Raw genomic sequence first — 17576 nt, 5'->3', positions numbered from 1 at the left:
GCCAAGAGATGAGAGAATCTGGAGTAAGAGGGAATGGTCCACTGTGTCAAAGGCAGATGACAGGTCCAGAAGGAGGAGGATGGAGTAGTGTCGCTTGGATTTGGCATTTAGTAGGTCGTTGGTGACTTTGGTCAGGGCAGTTTCAGTCGAGTGATGCGGTCGGAAGCCAGATTGTAGACGGTCGAAGAGGGAGCAGGAGGAGAGGTGGGAGGACAGTTCAAGGTGGACATGTTGTTCTAGAAGTTTTGAGGCAAAGGGGAGAAGTGATATGGGGCGGTAGCTGGTCAGAGAGGAAGGGTCAAGGGAGGGCTTTTTGAGGATGGGTGTGATTGCGGCATGTTTGAAACATGAGGGGAAGACTCCGGTTGTTAGTGATAGATTGAAGAGGTGGGTTAGGGTTGGGATGAAGACTGAGGTGAGGTTAGTGATGAGGTGGGATGGGATTGGGTCAAGTTCGCAGGTGGTGAGGTGTGATTTGGAGAGTAAAGAGGAGACTTGACCTTCTGTAATGATGGAGAAGTGGGGTTTGGAGGAGGATGGTTGAGTAGATATGAGGAGGGGTTGTGTGGAGTTTAGGCCAAAGTTTTGTCTGATGGTGTCAATCTTCTGTTTGAAGAATGAGGCAAAGTCGTCGGCTGAGATGAGAGAAGAGGGAGGAGGTGCTGGGGGACGAAGGAGAGAGTTGAAAGTGTTAAATAGCTGTTTAGGGTTGTGAGATAGGGAGGATATGAGAGATGAGAAGTAGGTTTGTTTTGCTGTAGTGAGTGCGGACTTGAAATTAGTGAGGGATTGCTTGAATGCGATGAAGTGCTCGATGGAGTGAGACCTTTTCCATCTCCGCTCAGCAACCCTGGAGGCCCGGCGCAGTTCTTTGGTAAGTTTAGTGTGCCAGGGTTGCCTGTTGAATGTGCGAGGTGTGGTGTGTGTGAGAAGGGCGATTGAGTCTAGAGCTGCAGCTATTGTGGTGTTATATGAAGCAGCAGCAACGTCTGCATCGTGCAAGGAATTTATGTCTGTGAGAGGAAGGAGGGATTCAGAGAGAGAGTGTAGGTCAAGGTGTTTGAGATTTCTGCGAGGGTGTGTGAGTTTGTGGAGTGGGGATTGTGCACCCGGAGAGGAGAGGGTAGAGAATGTGAGGAGGTTATGGTCAGAGAGAGGGAGTGGTGAGTTAGAGAGGTTAGATAGGGAACAGAGGCGGGTGAAGATGAGGTCCAGTGTGTGGCCATCTTTGTGGGTGGGTGTGGAAGACCATTGAGTGAGTCCAAAGGAGGAGGTGAGGGATAGGAGCTTAGAGACAGACGAGTGGGGAGTGTCAATGGGGATGTTGAAGTCACCCATTATGATAGTGGGGATGTCAGTGGAAAGGAAGTGAAGCAGCCAGGTAGTGAAATGGTCTAAGAAGGTGGTGGCTTGCCCTGGGGGTCGGTAAACGACGGCCAGTTGGAGGTTGGAGGGGGAATAGATGCGCACACAGTGCACCTCAAAAGAAGGGAGTGTAACGGAGGGTGGCAGTGGGATTTTGGTGAAAGCGCAGAGTTCCGATAGGAGGAAACCTACGCCTCCACCATGTTTGCCATTGGGGCGGGGGGTGTGGGAAAGGTGGAATCCGCCATATGAAAGGGCAGCTGGGGAGGCTGTGTCAGAGGGGGTGAGCCAGGTTTCAGTGATGGCGAGGAAGGAGAGTTTGTTTGTAATGAAAAGATCGTGGATGAAGGAAAGTTTGTTGCAGACAGAGCGAGCGTTCCATAGAGCTCCTGTTAGTATAGCTGAGGAGGTGGGTATTAGTTGGATGGGTATGAGGTTAGAAGGGTTGCGACAGTTTGAGGAAGGTCGTGGATAGGAGGTAGAAGTGACTGTGGGGATATGGCGAGGAGGACCAGGATTTGGAGAGATATCTCCAGCAGTGAGGAGGAGCAGAGAAAGTGTTAGCAGGTGGGAGCAAGAGAGAGCATGAGGTGGCTGTCTGTGTTTGGAGATCCAGGATTGAATGCTGAGGAATAATTTGGAGGAGGAGGTGAGATGAATGGGGAGAATAGAGGGAGAGATGAAGAGTTTCTTACTTGGTGTAGGGATTTGAGGGGTCAGAGCCTCCGGTTTCTAGCTGAGGGTCGTTTCCTGCCTCCACTAGTTCGGGGACCGGTCTCCCCCTTTGGCCTGACCCCTCCACGCAGGTGGATTCGGGCGTGCGGTGGCGACTCGCCCGTCCGCACCCCTGGGATCCCTTCATTCCTCGTTCCTGGAGCCTTCTCCGCTCCTCTTCCTTCCTTCTCCCTCTTCCAGGCCTGGGCCTCTGTTACTAGGCCCGCCTCCGGAGCAGAGCTCATGCAGAGCCCCTGCTCCCTGCCACTTCTGCTCAGACTTCTCTGCACTGAACTAAGATGGTGCCCACCTTTTATACTCCCTTCTCAATGCACCCAGGAACTGCTTCCTCCCTGCTCCTGCACTACAGGGTTCCCCTTCCTCAGTGTTCCCTCCCCCCACTCCAGCCAGGGACAGGGACTGTCGTGCCCATCTCAGGGGCATATTGGTCGCCCTGCCCCACGGCAATGTGGTGTAATGCATGCAGGTGTCGGGTCCTGATCCACACTCCATCCTTACCTGAGAGTGAGATATCACACTTCTGGGTGAGGTGCAATACGTCTGTAGCAACCGAGCCCTCAGGGTGCTACAGTTCCATTTATCTTCAGCCTAGGTGACGTATTGCGATACAGGGCCGTGATTTTGGCTATAAAAGGGTCCCCTAGACCCCTACCCCAAGCTTTTTAAGAGAATCATATATGGCGTGCCAGGAGACTCTATGGAATGCTTTCTCAGCATCCAACGAGAGTATCTAATTACAAATTTTTAACTGCATCTAGCCCAGGAAATACTTTGTGCCTAGTAGCAGTGTCTGCTAGTCAGCGGATTATCTCGGCTGTTAAGCAAGCTACACCACCTGTAGTTTAGACACTTAATTTTTTCAAAGGAAATGCTTCGGGACCATGGGATACTCAGTGAAGAGCATCAGGAGGCACCCCAAGGCATAGGGGCTGGGACTGGCAGTAGGATGCCTTGCGGTGGACAGCCGAGCTCGATCCTTATAAAAGCTTTTTAACTGCAGCAGCTTTAGTGGACGCTACTGGAGCTGGAATTACGCGGCTGCTGGCATGAGACTTGCCCTCCAATAGATCCTTGTAAATGGATTTAAAGTGTATTCATTCAAATTAGAGAGACAATTTAAATTAAAAAGCTTAGAGCTGCCTCCACCACAGGGGGGCTCGCTCGACCCACCAGCGGACAGGCACCAGTATTGGGAGAGGGGGGCTGGCCATCAGGGTTCACCGCGGCTCTGGCACAAACCCGGCGACACGGAGGTGGCACGGGCAGGAGCGGACTGGCCGTGTCGGCTTCTCACTTTTTGGATTTTAGAAGGGCATGACATGCCTATATCTGTGTCTCCCCCTCCTTTTACTCCTCCACCTCTTTTATTTTCGCATGACTATATGTACTTGTCACTTTTCCATGTGTTAGTTGTGTCTTCTGAGCAGTTTGTCAGCTTTTGGACACCTTTGAAGGTGTTTTCTATGTGTTTCTATGTGTTTTTGTTTGCCTGCCATTGGTTTTAACGGTGTTCGAAGGTGTTCGACGAACAGTTCGACGAACACACGGGTGTTCGACGAACCGAACCGAACTCGAACACTACGGGGGTGGCTCAACACTAATTATTAGTAAAAAGTAAGACTTGCCAGGAAATAAAACCCACATAAGTATTGCATTGACCAGGAATCAATCGCAGGTCAACTGCTTGGAAGGCAGGTTTGCTCACCACTATACCAAAAATGCTTAAGGTACCCAGCATTTTTTTCACATTTTCTGCACTAACCCTTCAAAATTGTTAGTAAAAATTATGACGTGCCTGAAAAAAATACACACCCATGTTTTGCATTGGCCAGGAATCAAACCCGGGTCAACTGCTTGGAAGGCAGCTATGCTCACCACTATACCACCAATGCTTACAGGATCAGCTTTTTTTTTTACATTTTCTGCACTAACATTACAAAATAGTTTGTAAAATGTATGATATGCCAGAAATAAAACTACATAAGTATTGCATTGGCTGGGAATCGAACCCGGGTCAACTGCTTGGGAAGCAGCTATGCTCACCACTATACCACCAATGCATGAACCTACTTGACTGACTTGGGATTATGGCTGTTAAATCTGCTAAAGTTTTACTTAAAAAAAGGAGGATTGAATATGTCTTGAAAGAGCCAATTACTAAAAAGTTTAAAAACAAGGCAAAGCATTGTCCAAAACTCAAAGATGAATTCTTGTGAATCAGCTATGGAGCTTTTCCGCCAATTCTTACAATTCTCTCAATTATTTTCACTTTTTTGCCAATAAGGTAACTAAACTCTTACCAAGAAAGAAAGTACACTATGAGCCTTAGCTCAAACAGATTACAAAGAGTCAACAGCAGCACCAAATTCCCCCTAAAGATCGTGCCATTTTTGGCATTTTTAACACTAACGCTAAAGACAGAGGAGTTTTTGGAATCAGTTATGTAGCTTTTCCACCTCTGCCTACAAATTCTCTCAATTAGCTTTGCTTTTTGCCAACTAAGGTAGCTAAAGTGTTACCAAGAAAGAAATAAAAGCATAAGCCTTAGCACAGAAAGTGAAAAAGAGTCCAAACACCACCAAATGCAAAAAAACAATGAGTTGTTCAAGAATTAAACTATGGCCTATTGTTTTAAAAGCAACTACACCCAACAGCATAACACCAATGCCAACCCTGACATTGCTTTCATATTGGAGACTAACCCTACAAAGTGTTTAATCAACAACTGAAGAGCAGAAGATCAGTTAGATGAGACAGTTGAAAAAAAGCTAAGAAATATTCTCTTCAATTTTTTTCTCATTTTCGTGGTTGCTAAACTCTAAGAAGAAAGAAGAGCATGATATTTAACACGAAAATTTAAAACGGACTAAAAGCATCACCAAATGTGAAAAACAATTCATGCGTTGGCCAGGAATCGAACACAGGTCAGCTGCTTGGAAGGCAGCTATGCTCACCACTATACCACCAACACTTAAAGAATCCATGTTTTTTTCTTACATTTTCTGCACTAACAATACAAAATTATTAGTAAAAAGTAAGACGTGCCAGGAAAAAAAAACCCACATAAGTATTGCATTGACCAGGAATCAATCGCAGGTCAACTGCTTGGAAGGCAGGTTTGCTCACCACTATACCAAAAATGCTTAAGGTACCCAGCATTTTTTTCACATTTTCTGCACTAACCCTACAAAATTGTTAGTAAAAAGTATGACTTGCCTGAAAAAAAAAAACACCGATGTTTTGTATTGGCCGGAATTGAACCCAGGTCAACTGTTTGGAAGGCATCTATGCTCACCACTATACCACCAATGCTTACAGGGTCAGTTTTTTTTTTACATTTTCTGCACTAACATTACAAAATAGTTTGTAAAATGTATGATATGCCAGAAATAAAACTACATAAGTATTGCATTGGCCGGGAATCGAACCTGGGTCAACTGCTTGGGAAGCAGCTATGCTCACCACTATACCACCAATGCATGAACCAACTTGACTGGTTTGGGATTATGGCTGTTAAATCTGCTAAAGTTTTACTTAAAAAAAGGAGGACTGAATATGTCTTGAAAGAGCCAATTACTAAAAAGTTTAAAAACAAGGCAAAGCATTGTCCAAAACTCAAAGATGAATTCTTGTGAATCAGCTATGGAGATTTTCCACCAATTCTTACAATTCTCTCAATTATTTTCACTTTTTTGCCAATAAGGTAACTAAACTCTTACCAAGAAAGAAAGTACACTATGAGACTTAGATAAAAAAGATTACAAAGAGTCAGCACCAGCACCAAATTACCCCTAAAGACCTCTGCCATTTTTGGCATTTTTAACACTAACTCTAAAGACAGAGGAGTTTTTGGAATCAGTTATGTAGCTTTTCCACCTCTGCCTACAAATTCTCTCAATTAGCTTTGCTTTTTGCCAACTAAGGTAGCTAAAGTGTCACCTAGAAAGAAATAAAAGCATAAGCCTTAGCACAGAAAGTGAAAAAGCAAAAAAACAATGAGTTCTTCAAGAATTAAACTATGGCCTATTGTTTTAAAAGCAACTACACCCACCAGCATAACACCAATGCCAACCCTGACATTGCTTTCATATTGGAGACTAACCCTACAAATTATTTAATCAACAACTGAAGAGCAGAAGATCAGTTAGATGAGACAGTTGAAAAAAATCTAAGAAATATTCTCTTCAATTTTTTTCTCATTTTCGTGGTTGCTAAACTCTAGGAATAAAGAAGAGCATGAGCCTTAACACGAAAAATTAAAACAGACTAAAAGCATCACCAAATGTGAGAAACAATTCATGCGTTGGCGAGGAATCGAACCTGGGTCAACTGCTTGGAAGGCAGCTATACTCACCACTATACCACCAACACTTCCAGAAGCCATGTTTTTTTCTTACATTTTCTGCACTAACAATACAAAATTATTAGCAAAAAGTAAGACGTGCCAGGAAAAAAAAACCCACATAAGTATTGCATTGACCAGGAATCAATCGCAGGTCAACTGCTTGGAAGGCAGGTTTGCTCACCACTATACCAAAAATGCTTAAGGTACCCAGCATTTTTTTCACATTTTCTGCACTAACCCTACAAAATTGTTAGTAAAAATTATGACGTGCCTGAAAAAAAAACACACCCATGTTTTGCATTGGCCAGGAATCTAACCCAGGTCAACTGCTTGGAAGGAAGCTATGCTCACCACTATACCACCAATGCTTACAGGATCAGCTTTTTTTTTTACATTTTCTGCACTAACATTACAAAATAGTTTGTAAAATGTATGATATGCCAGAAATGAAACTACATAAGTATTGCATTGGATGGAAATCGAACCTGGGTCAACTGCTTGGGAACCAGCTATGCTCACCACTATACGACCAATGCATGAACCCACTTGACTGGTTTGGGATTTTGGCTGTTAAATCTGCTAAAGTTTTACTTAAAAAAGGAGGACTGAATATGTCTTGAAAGAGCCAATTACTAAAAAGTTTAAAAACAAGGCAAAGCATTGTCCAAAACTCAAAGATGAATTCTTGTGAATCAGTTATGTAGCTTTTCCACAAATTCTTACATTTCTCTCAATTATTTTCACTTTTTTGCCAATAAGGTAACTAAACTCTTACCAAGAAAGAAAGTACACTATGAGCCTTAGCTCAAACAGATTACAAAGAGTCAACAGCAGCACCAAATTCCCCCTAAAGACCTCTGCCATTTTTGGCATTTTTAACACTAACTCTAAAGACAGAGGAGTTTTTGGAATCAGTTATGTAGCTTTTCCATCTCTGCCTACAAATTCTCTCAATTAGCTTTGCTTTCTGCCCACTAAGGTAGCTAAAGTGTTACCAAGAAAGAAATAAAAGCATAAGCCTTAGCACAGAAAGTGAAAAAGATTCCAAACACTACAAAATGCAAAAAAACAATGAGTTCTTCAAGAATTAAACTATGGACTAATGTTTTAAAAGCAACTACACCCACCAACATAACACCAATGCCAACCCTGACATTGCTTTCGTATTGAAGACTAACCCTGCAAAGTATTTAATCAACAACTGAAGAGCAGAAGATCAGTTAGATGAGACAGTTGAAAAAAATCTAAGAAATATACTCTTCAATTTTTTTCTCATTTTCGTGGTTGCTAAACTCTAAGATGACAGAAGAGCATGAGCCTTAACACGAAAAATTAAAACAGACTAAAAGCATCACCAAATGTGAAAAACAATTCATGCGTTGGCCAGGAATCGAACCCGGATCAACTGCTTGGAAGGCAGCTATGCTCACCACTACACCACCAGCACTTACAGAAGCCATGTTTTTTTCTTACATTTTCTGCACTAACAATACAAAATTATTAGTAAAAAGTAAGACGTGCCAGGAAAAAAAACCCCACATAAGTATTGCATTGACCAGGAATTAATCGCAGGTCAACTGCTTGGAAGGCAGGTTTGCTCACCACTATACCAAAAATGCTTAAGGTACCCAGCATTTTTTTCACATTTTCTGCACTCACCCTACAAAATTGTTAGTAAAAATTATGACGTGCCTGAAAAAAAAAACACACCCATGTTTTGCATTGGCCAGAAATCGAACACTGGTCAACTGCTTGGAAGGCAGCTATGCTCACCACTATACCACCAATACTTACAGGATCAGCTTTTTTTTACATTTTCTGCACTAACATTACAAAATAGTTTGTAAAATGTATGATATGCCAGAAATAAAGCTACATAAGTATTGCATTGGCCGGGAAACGAACCCGGGTCAACTGCTTGGGAAGCAGCTATGCTCACCACTATACAACTAATGGATGAACCAACTTGACTGGTTTGGAATTATGGCTGTTAAATCTGCTAAAGTTTTACTTAAAAAAAGGAGGACTGAATATGTCTTGAAAGAGCCAATTACTAAAAAGTTTAAAAACAAGGCAAAGCATTGTCCAAAACTCAAAGATGAATTCTTGTGAATCAGCTATGGAGCTTTTCCACCAATTCTCTCAATTATTTTCACTTTTTTTCCAATAAGGTAACTAAACTCTTACCAAGAAAGAAAGTACACTATGAGCCTTAGCTCAAAAAGATTACAAAGAGTCAGCACCAGCACCAAATTACCCCTAAAGACCTCTGCCATTTTTTGCCATTTTTAACACTAACTCTAAAGACAGAGGAGTTTTTGGAATCAGTTATGTAGCTTTTCCACCTCTGCCTACAAATTTTCTCAATTAGCTTTGCTTTTTGCCAACTAAGGAAGCTAAAGTGTTACCAAGAAAGATATAAAAGCATAAGCCTTAGCACAGAAAGTGAAAAAGAGTCCAAACACCACCAAATGCAAAAAAACAATGAGTTCTTCAAGAATTAAGCTATGGCCTATTGTTTTAAAAGCAACTACACCCATCAGCATAACACCAATGCCAACCCTGACATTGCTTTCATATTGGAGACTAACCCTACAAAGTGTTTAATCAACAACTGAAGAGCAGAAGATCAGTTAGATGAGACAATTGAAAAAAAGCTCAGAAATATTCTCTTCAATTTTTTTCTCATTTTCGTGGTTGCTAAACTCTAAGAAGAAAGAAGAGCCTGAGACTTAACACGAAAAATTAAAACAGACTAAAAGCATCACCAAATGTGAAAAACAATTCATGCGTTGGCAGAGAATCGAACTTGGGTCAACTATTTGGAAGGCAGCAATTCTCACCACTATACCACCAACACTTACAGAAGCCATGTTTTTTTCTTACATTTTCTGCACTATCAATACGAAATTATTAGTAAAAAGTAAGACGTGCCAGGAAAAAAAACCCCCACATAAGTATTGCATTGACCAGGAATCAATCGCAGGTCAACTGCTTGGAAGGCAGCTATGCTCACCACTATACCACCAATGATTACAGGGTCAGCTTTTTTTTTTACATTTTCTGCACTAACATTACAAAATAGTTTGTAAAATGTATGATATGCCAGAAATAAAACTACATAAGTATTGCATTGGCCGGGAATCGAACCCGGGTCAACTGCTTGGGAAGCAGCTATGCTCACCACTATACCACCAATGCATGAACCCTCTTGACTGGTTTGGGATTTTGGCTGTTAAATCTGCTAAAGTTTTACTTAAAAAAGGAGGACTGAATATGTCTTGAAAGAGCAATTACTAAAAAGTTTAAAAACAAGGCAAAGCATTGTCCAAAACTCAAAGATGAATTCTTGTGAATCAGCTATGTAGCTTTTCCACCAATTCTTACATTTCTCTCAATTATTTTCACTTTTTTGCTAATAAGGTAACTAAACTCTTACCAAGAAAGAAAGTACATTATGAGCCTTAGCTCAAACAGATTACAAAGAGTCAACACCAGCACCAAATTCCCCCTAAAGACCTCTACCATTTTTGGCATTTTTAACACTAACTCTAAAGACAGAGGAGTTTTTGGAATCAGTTATGTAGCTTTTCCACCTCTGCCTACAAATTCTCTCAATTAGCTTTGCTTTCTGCCCACTAAGGTAGCTAAAGTGTTACCAAGAAAGAAATAAAAGCATAAGCCTTAGCACAGAAAGTGAAAAAGATTCCAAACACCACCAAATGCAAAAAAACAATGAGTTCTTCTAGAACTAAACTATGGCCTATTGTTTTAAAAGCAATTACACCCACCAGCATAACACCAATGCCAACCTGACATTGCTTTCGTATTGGAGACTAACCCTACAAAGTATTTAATCAACAACTGAAGAGTAGAGATGAGCGGTGTTCGACTAGAACTGTTCGCCAATCTCAAATTCGAGCTGTTTTGGGCGGTGTTCGAGTTGTTCGACGAACCCGAATGATTTGCAAAAAATTCGGCTGTTCGAGATTATGTTCGATAACTGTTCGTGCACCAAAAGCGTGTCCTGCATGTCTGGCGCTATTTAGAGCACCAATCATGCAGGGATTGTCTGCCACTCACTGTAATGCCACAGCCATGGTGGTTGTGGCATTACAGTGATTGCCCAAATCGATGGGAACAGTGCCAACAGTGAAACATGAAAAGCCGGCAATTCATCAGCGGCATACACCGGTACCCGACAATTTAGAACCGAAAGAATAGAGCTTCACACATAGATTAGATAGATAGAAACATGTCAGCCACACATATAAGAAGCACAGTGACAGTGTTGCTTACTGTACTTGTCATTTAGTGTAAAGGATTTATAAAAAAAAGTAATAGTGTTTTCATGCACCGTCTCTTTATAAAAGCCGGCCGGCAATTCAGCAGCGGTACCCGACAATTTATAACAGACAGAATAGAGCTTCACACATAGATTAGATAGATAGAAACATGTCAGTCACATATATATGAAGTACAGTGACAGTGTTGCTTACTGTACTTGTCATTTAGTATAAAGGATTTATTAAAAAAAATAATAGTGTTTTCATGCACTGTCTCTTTAAAAAAGCCGGCCGGCAATTCAGCATCTGTACCCAACAATTTAGAATAGAAGGAATAGAGAATCACACATAGATTAGATAGATAGAAACAGGTCAGTCACATATATATGAAGTACAGTGACCGTGTTGATTACTGTACTTGTCATTTAGTGTTAAAATAAAGGATTTATTTAAAAAAAAATTGGCGTGGGGATCCCCATAATTTTAGGCTCTAGCGGAGGTTAACCAGACGGCTGGGGCAGATGTTTGAAGCCTGGGAAGGGGGTAATACCCACGGAGCTTCCCAGGCTACTAATATCAGCCCCCAGCGGAATACCTAGCCTTTACTAGCTATTAAAATGGGGGACCCCCCAAAAAAATGACGTGGGGTCCCCCCTATTTTAATAGCTAGCAAAGGCTAGGCAGACAGCTGGGGGCTGATATTAATAGCCCAGGAAGGGTTCCATGAATATTGGCCCCCTCCCAGGCTAGAAACACCAGCCTTCAGCAGCCCCAGAAATGGCGCATCCTCAGGATGCGCCAATTCTGGCACTTAGCCTCGCTCTTCCCACTGCCCTGTAGCGGTGGCAGTGGGGTAATAGGGTTGGGGTTGATGTCAGCTTATAATGCCAGCTGACATCAAGCCCAGGTTAGTAATGGAGAGGCGTCTATAAGACACCCCCATTACTAACCCCATAGTCAAAGTTAAAAGAAAACACAAACACCCAGAATAAAGTCCTTTAATTGAAATAAAGACACATTCCTTTATTGTTCTAAATTAAACCATACTTACCGTCACGCCCATTCCAGCTGAAGCCAACGATCTCCTGCAATAAAAGAAAAATAATAAAGCAACCTCATCCTTACCTTTCCATGGTTCCCACGACAGCTTCAGCTCTGCTACATCGAGATAACAGGCTGGACCGCAGCAGAACACTGCCATCCAGCCTGTCATCCCGCAGACACTGAGAAGCGCAGGCATGCTTGCGCTCTGCAGTGTCTGGCTGTGACGGCATAAAGATGAGCCGAGGTCATGTCCAATGAACTCGGCGCACCTCATGCACGTCACTGACAGCGTGGGAGAATTCTCCTGCACTCAGCACTTCAGCGTGAGAATTCTCCCACGCTGTCAGTGACGTACATGAGTTCAGCTGAGTTCATTGGACATGAATGAGCTCACCTCATGCACGTCACTGACAGCATGGGAGAATTCTCACGCTGTAGCGCTGAGTGCAGGAGAATTTTCCCACGCTGTCAGTGACGTGCATGAGGTGAGCTGAGATCATTGGACATGAATGAGCTCACCTCATGCACGTCACTGACAGCGTGGGAAAATTCTCCTGCACTCAGCGCTTCAGCGTGAGAATTTTCCCACGCTGTCAGTGACGTGCATGAGGTGAGCTCATTCATGTCCAATGAACTCAGCTGACCTCATGTACGTCACTGACAGCGTGGGAGAATTTTCACGCTGAAGTGCTGAGTGCAGGAGAATTCTCCCACGCTGTCAGTGACGTGCATGAGGTGCGCCGAGTTCATTGGACATGAACTTGTCTCATCTTTATGCCGTCACAGCGAGACACTGAGGAGCGCAAGCATGCCTGCGCTTCTCAGTGTCCGCGGGATGACAGGCTGGATGGCAGCTTTCTGCTGTGGTCCAGCCTGTCATCTCGATGTAGCAGAGCTGAAGCTGTCGTGGGAACCATGGGAAGGTAAGGATGAGGTTGCTTAATTATTTTACTTTTATTGCAGAAGACATTGGCTTCAGCTGGAATGGGCGTGACGGTAAGTATGGTTTAACTTAGAACAATAAAGAATTGTGTGTTTATTTCAATTAAAGGACTTTATTCTGGGTGTTGTGTTTTTTTAAATACTTTACTAGAAATTCATGGTGGTCATGTCTAATATTGGCGTGACCCCATGAATTTCGGGCTTAGGGCCAGCTGATAATACCAAGCTGGCCTTAACCCCTTTATTACCCAGTGAGCCACAGCACCAGGGCCCTGGATGAGTTGGGTACAGCGCCAAAAGATGGCACTTCTATGAACGCGCCATTTTCTGGGGCGGCTGCGGACTGCAATTTGCAGCGGGTGGGGCCCAGAAAGCTTGGGCCTCCCTGCGCTGCGGATTCCAGCTCCCAGCTGCCTAGTTGTACCTGGCTGGGCACAAAAATAGGGCGAAGCCCCACGCATTTTTTTTTTAAATTATTTCATGAAATTCATGGAATAATTAAGAAAAAAAGGGCTTCCCTATATTGTTGTGTCCAACCAGGTACAAATAGGCAGCTGGTGGTTGGGGGCAGCCCGTCCCTGCCTGCTGTACCTGGCTGGACACAAATATAGTGCGAAGCCCCACATCAAATTTTTTTTAATTATTTCATGAAATAATTTTTTTAAAAAAGGGCTTCCCTATATTGTTGTGTCTGGCCAGGTACAAATAGGCAGCTGGTGGTTGGGGGCAGCCCGTTCCTGCCTGCTGTACCTGACTGGACACAAATATAGGGCGAAGCCCCACGTCAATTTTTTTTAAATTATTTCAGGAAATTCATGAAATAATGAAAAAAAAATTGATGTGGGGCTTCGCCCTATATTTGTGTCCAGTCAGGTACAGCAGGCAGGAACGGGCTGCTCCCAACCACCAGCTGCCTATTTGTACCTAGCCGGACACAACAATATAGGGAAGCCCTTTTTTTCTTAATTATTCCATGAATTTCATGAATTTAAAAAAAAAATACGTGGAGCTTCGCCCTATTTTTGTGTCCAGCCAGGTACAACTAGGCAGCTGGGGGCTGGAATCTGCAGCGCAGGGAGGCCCAAGCTTTCTGGGCCCCACCCGCTGCAAATTGCAGTCCGCAGCCGCCCCGGAAAATGGCGCGTTCATAGAAGCGCCATCTTCTGGCGCTGTACCCAACTCATCCAGGGCCCTGGTGCCGTGGCTCACTGGGTAATAAAGGGGTTAAGGCCAGCTTGGCATTATCAGCTGGCCCTAAGCCCGAAATTCATGGGGTCACGCCAATATTAGACATGACCACCATGAATTTCTAGTAAAGTATTTAAAAAAAACACAACACCCAGAAAAAAGTCCTTTAATTGAAATAAACACACAATTCTTTATTGTTCTAAATTAAACCATACTTACCATCACGCCCATTCCAGCTGAAGCCAATGATCTCCTGCAATAAAAGTAAAATAATAAAGCAACATCATCCTTACCTTTCCATGGCTCCCACCAAAGCTTCAGCTCTGCTACATCGAGATGACAGGCTGGACCGCAGCAGAACGCTGCCATCCAGCCTGTCATCCCGCAGACACTGAGAAGCGCAGGCTTGCTTGCGCTACTCAGTGTCTGGCTGTGACGGCATCCAGATGAGCCGAGGTCATGTCCAATGAACTCGGCGCACCTCATGCATGTCACTGACAGCGTGGGAAAATTCTCACGCTGAAGCGCTGAGTGCAGGAGAATTTTCCCACGCTGTCAGTGACATGCATGAGGTGAGCCGAGTTCATTGTCGGCTCATCTGGATGCCGTCACAGTCAGACACTGAGGAGCGCAAGCATGCCTGCGCTTCTCAGTGTCTGCGGGATGACAGGCTGGATGGCAGCGTTCTGCAGGTCCAGCCTGTCATCTCGATGTAGCAGAGCTGAAGCTGTCCTGGGAACCATGGAAAGGTAAGGATGAGGTTGCTTTATTATTTTTCTTTTATTGCAGGAGATCGTTGGCTTCAGCTGGAATGGGCGTGATGGTAAGTATGGTTTAATTTAGAACAATAAAGAATTGTGTCTTTATTTCAATTAAAGGACTTTATTCTGGGTGTTTGTGTTTTTTTTTTAACTTTGACTATGGGGTTAGTAATGGGGGTGTCTTATAGACGCCTCTCCATTACTAACCTGGGCTTGATGTCAGCTGGCATTATAAGCTGACATCAACCCCAACCCTATTACCCCCTGCCACCGCACCAGGGCAGCGTGGAAGAGCGAGGCTAAGTGCCAGAATTGGCGCATCCTATGGTTGCGCCATTTCTGGGGCGGCTGACGGCTGGTGTTTCTAGCCTGGGAGGGGGCCAATATTCATGGCTCCCTTCCTGGGCTATTAATATCAGCCCCCAGCTGTCTGCCTAGCCTTTGCTAGCTATTAAATTAGGCGGGACCCCACGTCATTTTTTTGGGGGGGGTCCCCCATTTTAATAGCTAGTAAAGGCTAGGTATTCAGCTGGGGGCTGATATTAGTAGCCTGGGAAGCTCCGTGGGTATTACCCCCTTCCCAGGCTTCAAACATCTGCCCCAGCCGTCTGCTTAACCTCCGCCAGAGACTAAAATTACGGGGAACCCCACGCCAATTTTTTTTAATAATAAATCCTTTATTTTAATGCTAAATGACAAGTACAGTAACCAACACTATCACTGTACTTATTATATATGTGACTGACATGTTTCTATCTATCTAATCTATGTGTGAAGCTCTATTCTGTCTGTTATAAATTGTCGGGTACAGATGCTGAATTGCCAGCCGGCTTTTTTAAAGAGACGGTGCATGAAAACACTATTATTTTTTTAAATAAATCCTTTGCAGTAAATGACAAGTACAGTAAGCAACACTGTCACAGTACTTCATATATATGTGACTGACATGTTTCTATCTATCTAATCTACGTGTGAAGCTCTCTTCTGTCTGTTATAAATTGTCGGGTACTGCTGCTGAATTGCCGGCAGGCTTTTTTAAAGAGACAGTGCACGAAAACACTATTATATTTTTTAATAAATCCTTTACACTAAATGACAAGTACAGTAAGCAACACTGTCACTGTACTTCATATATATGTGACTGACATGTTTCTATCTATCTAATCTATGTGTGAAGCTCTATTCCTTCATGTCTAAATTGTCGGGTACCGGTGTATGCCGCTGCTGAATTGACGGCCGGCTTTTTTAAAGAAAGCGTCTTCTGAGCAGTTTGTGAGCTTTTGGACACCTTTGAAGGTGTTTTCTATGTGTTCCTATGTGTTTTTGTTTGCCTGCCATTGGTTTTAACGGTGTTCGACGGTGTTCTAAGGTGTTCGACGAACAGTTCGACGAACAGTTCCTCGAACATCCCGGTGTTCGACGAACCGAACCGAACCCGAACACTACGGGGGTGGCTCAACACTAGTCCTATGTGAAAATGTAACATCACCTAGAATAAAGTTTTGAGTTGAAAACTGTTTGATTTCAGTTTCTAACAACCTGCTAATGCTTATAATTTCAAAAATGACCATTTTTTTGGTCTTTATTAAAATGAAAAGGTTGATCGAAATGTTTGGGGGATCTAAGAGTGTGGCAACCCAGTAGTCATGATTACTTCGAATTCTGACAATATGAGGGTCATGCTGCAGGTAGTGCAGCAAGAAGGCACTTATGTGTCTTGCGCATCTCGGAGCCCCAAAATTATTTTCCGGGCTAGATGCAGCTAAAAATTATTATTAATTTTAAATCTGGTGAAGCTTATTATAGATGGCCTAATAGGATCAGTGCTGCACACTGCTACAAAGCCCAAATTATTTTCCAGTCAAGATACAGATAAACATGATTAGTAATTTTAAATCTGGTGGAGCTTATTATAGATGGCCTAATAGAATCAGTGCTGCACACTGCTACAAAGCCCAAATTATTTTCCATTAAACATGATTAGTAATTTGAAAGCTTAAAACGGTTGGTAGGGTGATTTTAACCAATCATCAAGCTTTTACTCTCCCCAGGATGACACAGGGGTAGAAAAGTCGTTTCGGATCCATGATTTGTTCATCTTTATGAACGTGAGTCTGACTACATTATCAGTGGAGAGCCGCGTGCGCTTATCTGTCAGCACACCACCAGCAGCGCTGAACACACGTTCAGACAGAACGCTGGCTGCGGGGCATGACAAGATCTCCAAGGCGTAAGTGGCTAGCTCCGGCCATTTATCCAGATTGGAAGCCCAAAAAGAGCAAGGGTCCAGTGACACAGTCATGGCTTCAATGTTTACTTGGAGATACTCCTGTACCATCGTCTCTAGGCGTTGACTATGTGTCAGACTTCTTGTCTCCTGTGGCCTTGCAAAGGATGGGCTAAAAAAGTGGTGAAATGATTCCGCAAAATTGATGTTACCAACAGATACTGTGGTTCTGTTACGGTTTGAGTGCTGAACACTTGACGGTCCCACGGTTGGCAAGTTGGAACTGTGAGATTCACTACGTGCACCACTGGTATTTTGTGGAAAAGCACATGTAAGATTCTGCAACAGTCTCTGCTGATACTCCTGCATGCGTGCATCCCTTTCTATGGCAGGAATAATTTCTGCAAATTTACTTTTGTACCGGGGATCTAACAGTGTGGCAACCCAGTAGTCAGGATTATTTCTAATTCTCACAATTCGAGGGTCATGTTGCAGGTAGTGCAGCAAGAAGGCACTCATGTGTGTTGCGCATCCAGGAGCACCAAGACCCTGTTGTGTTGGTGGCGAGGTAACAATCATGCTTCCTTCCTCTGTCCTCTCCCCCCAACCTCGCACAACAGAAATGTGATCAAGGTCTCCCTCATCTGATGAGTCTTCCATCAGTTCGTCCTCCACTTCTTCCT

At 43.5% G+C, this 17576-nt stretch overlaps 3 non-coding genes across 3 annotated transcripts; all 3 read right to left on the bottom strand.

Annotated features, from left to right (window-relative positions):
• Positions 1 to 4088: 4088 nt before the first annotated feature.
• On the bottom strand, positions 4089 to 4160 carry TRNAG-CCC (transfer RNA glycine (anticodon CCC)). The gene has a single exon. It is a non-coding gene; the product is annotated as a tRNA-Gly (tRNA).
• Positions 4161 to 5507: 1347 nt separating this feature from the next.
• On the bottom strand, positions 5508 to 5579 carry TRNAG-CCC (transfer RNA glycine (anticodon CCC)). The gene has a single exon. It is a non-coding gene; the product is annotated as a tRNA-Gly (tRNA).
• A 3995-nt stretch (positions 5580 to 9574) lies between these two features.
• On the bottom strand, positions 9575 to 9646 carry TRNAG-CCC (transfer RNA glycine (anticodon CCC)). Its single transcript has one exon. It is a non-coding gene; the product is annotated as a tRNA-Gly (tRNA).
• Between the last annotated feature and the right edge of the window lie 7930 nt (positions 9647 to 17576).

Source organism: Phyllobates terribilis, unplaced genomic scaffold (assembly GCF_046119375.1).
Source record: "Phyllobates terribilis strain yellow unplaced genomic scaffold, ASM4611937v1 Scaffold_3__8_contigs__length_932513732, whole genome shotgun sequence".
NCBI classification, from domain to species: Eukaryota; Metazoa; Chordata; class Amphibia; order Anura; family Dendrobatidae; genus Phyllobates; species Phyllobates terribilis.
The sequence above is the reverse complement of the archived record's forward strand: the minus strand, read 5'-3'. Positions and strand labels throughout refer to the sequence as shown.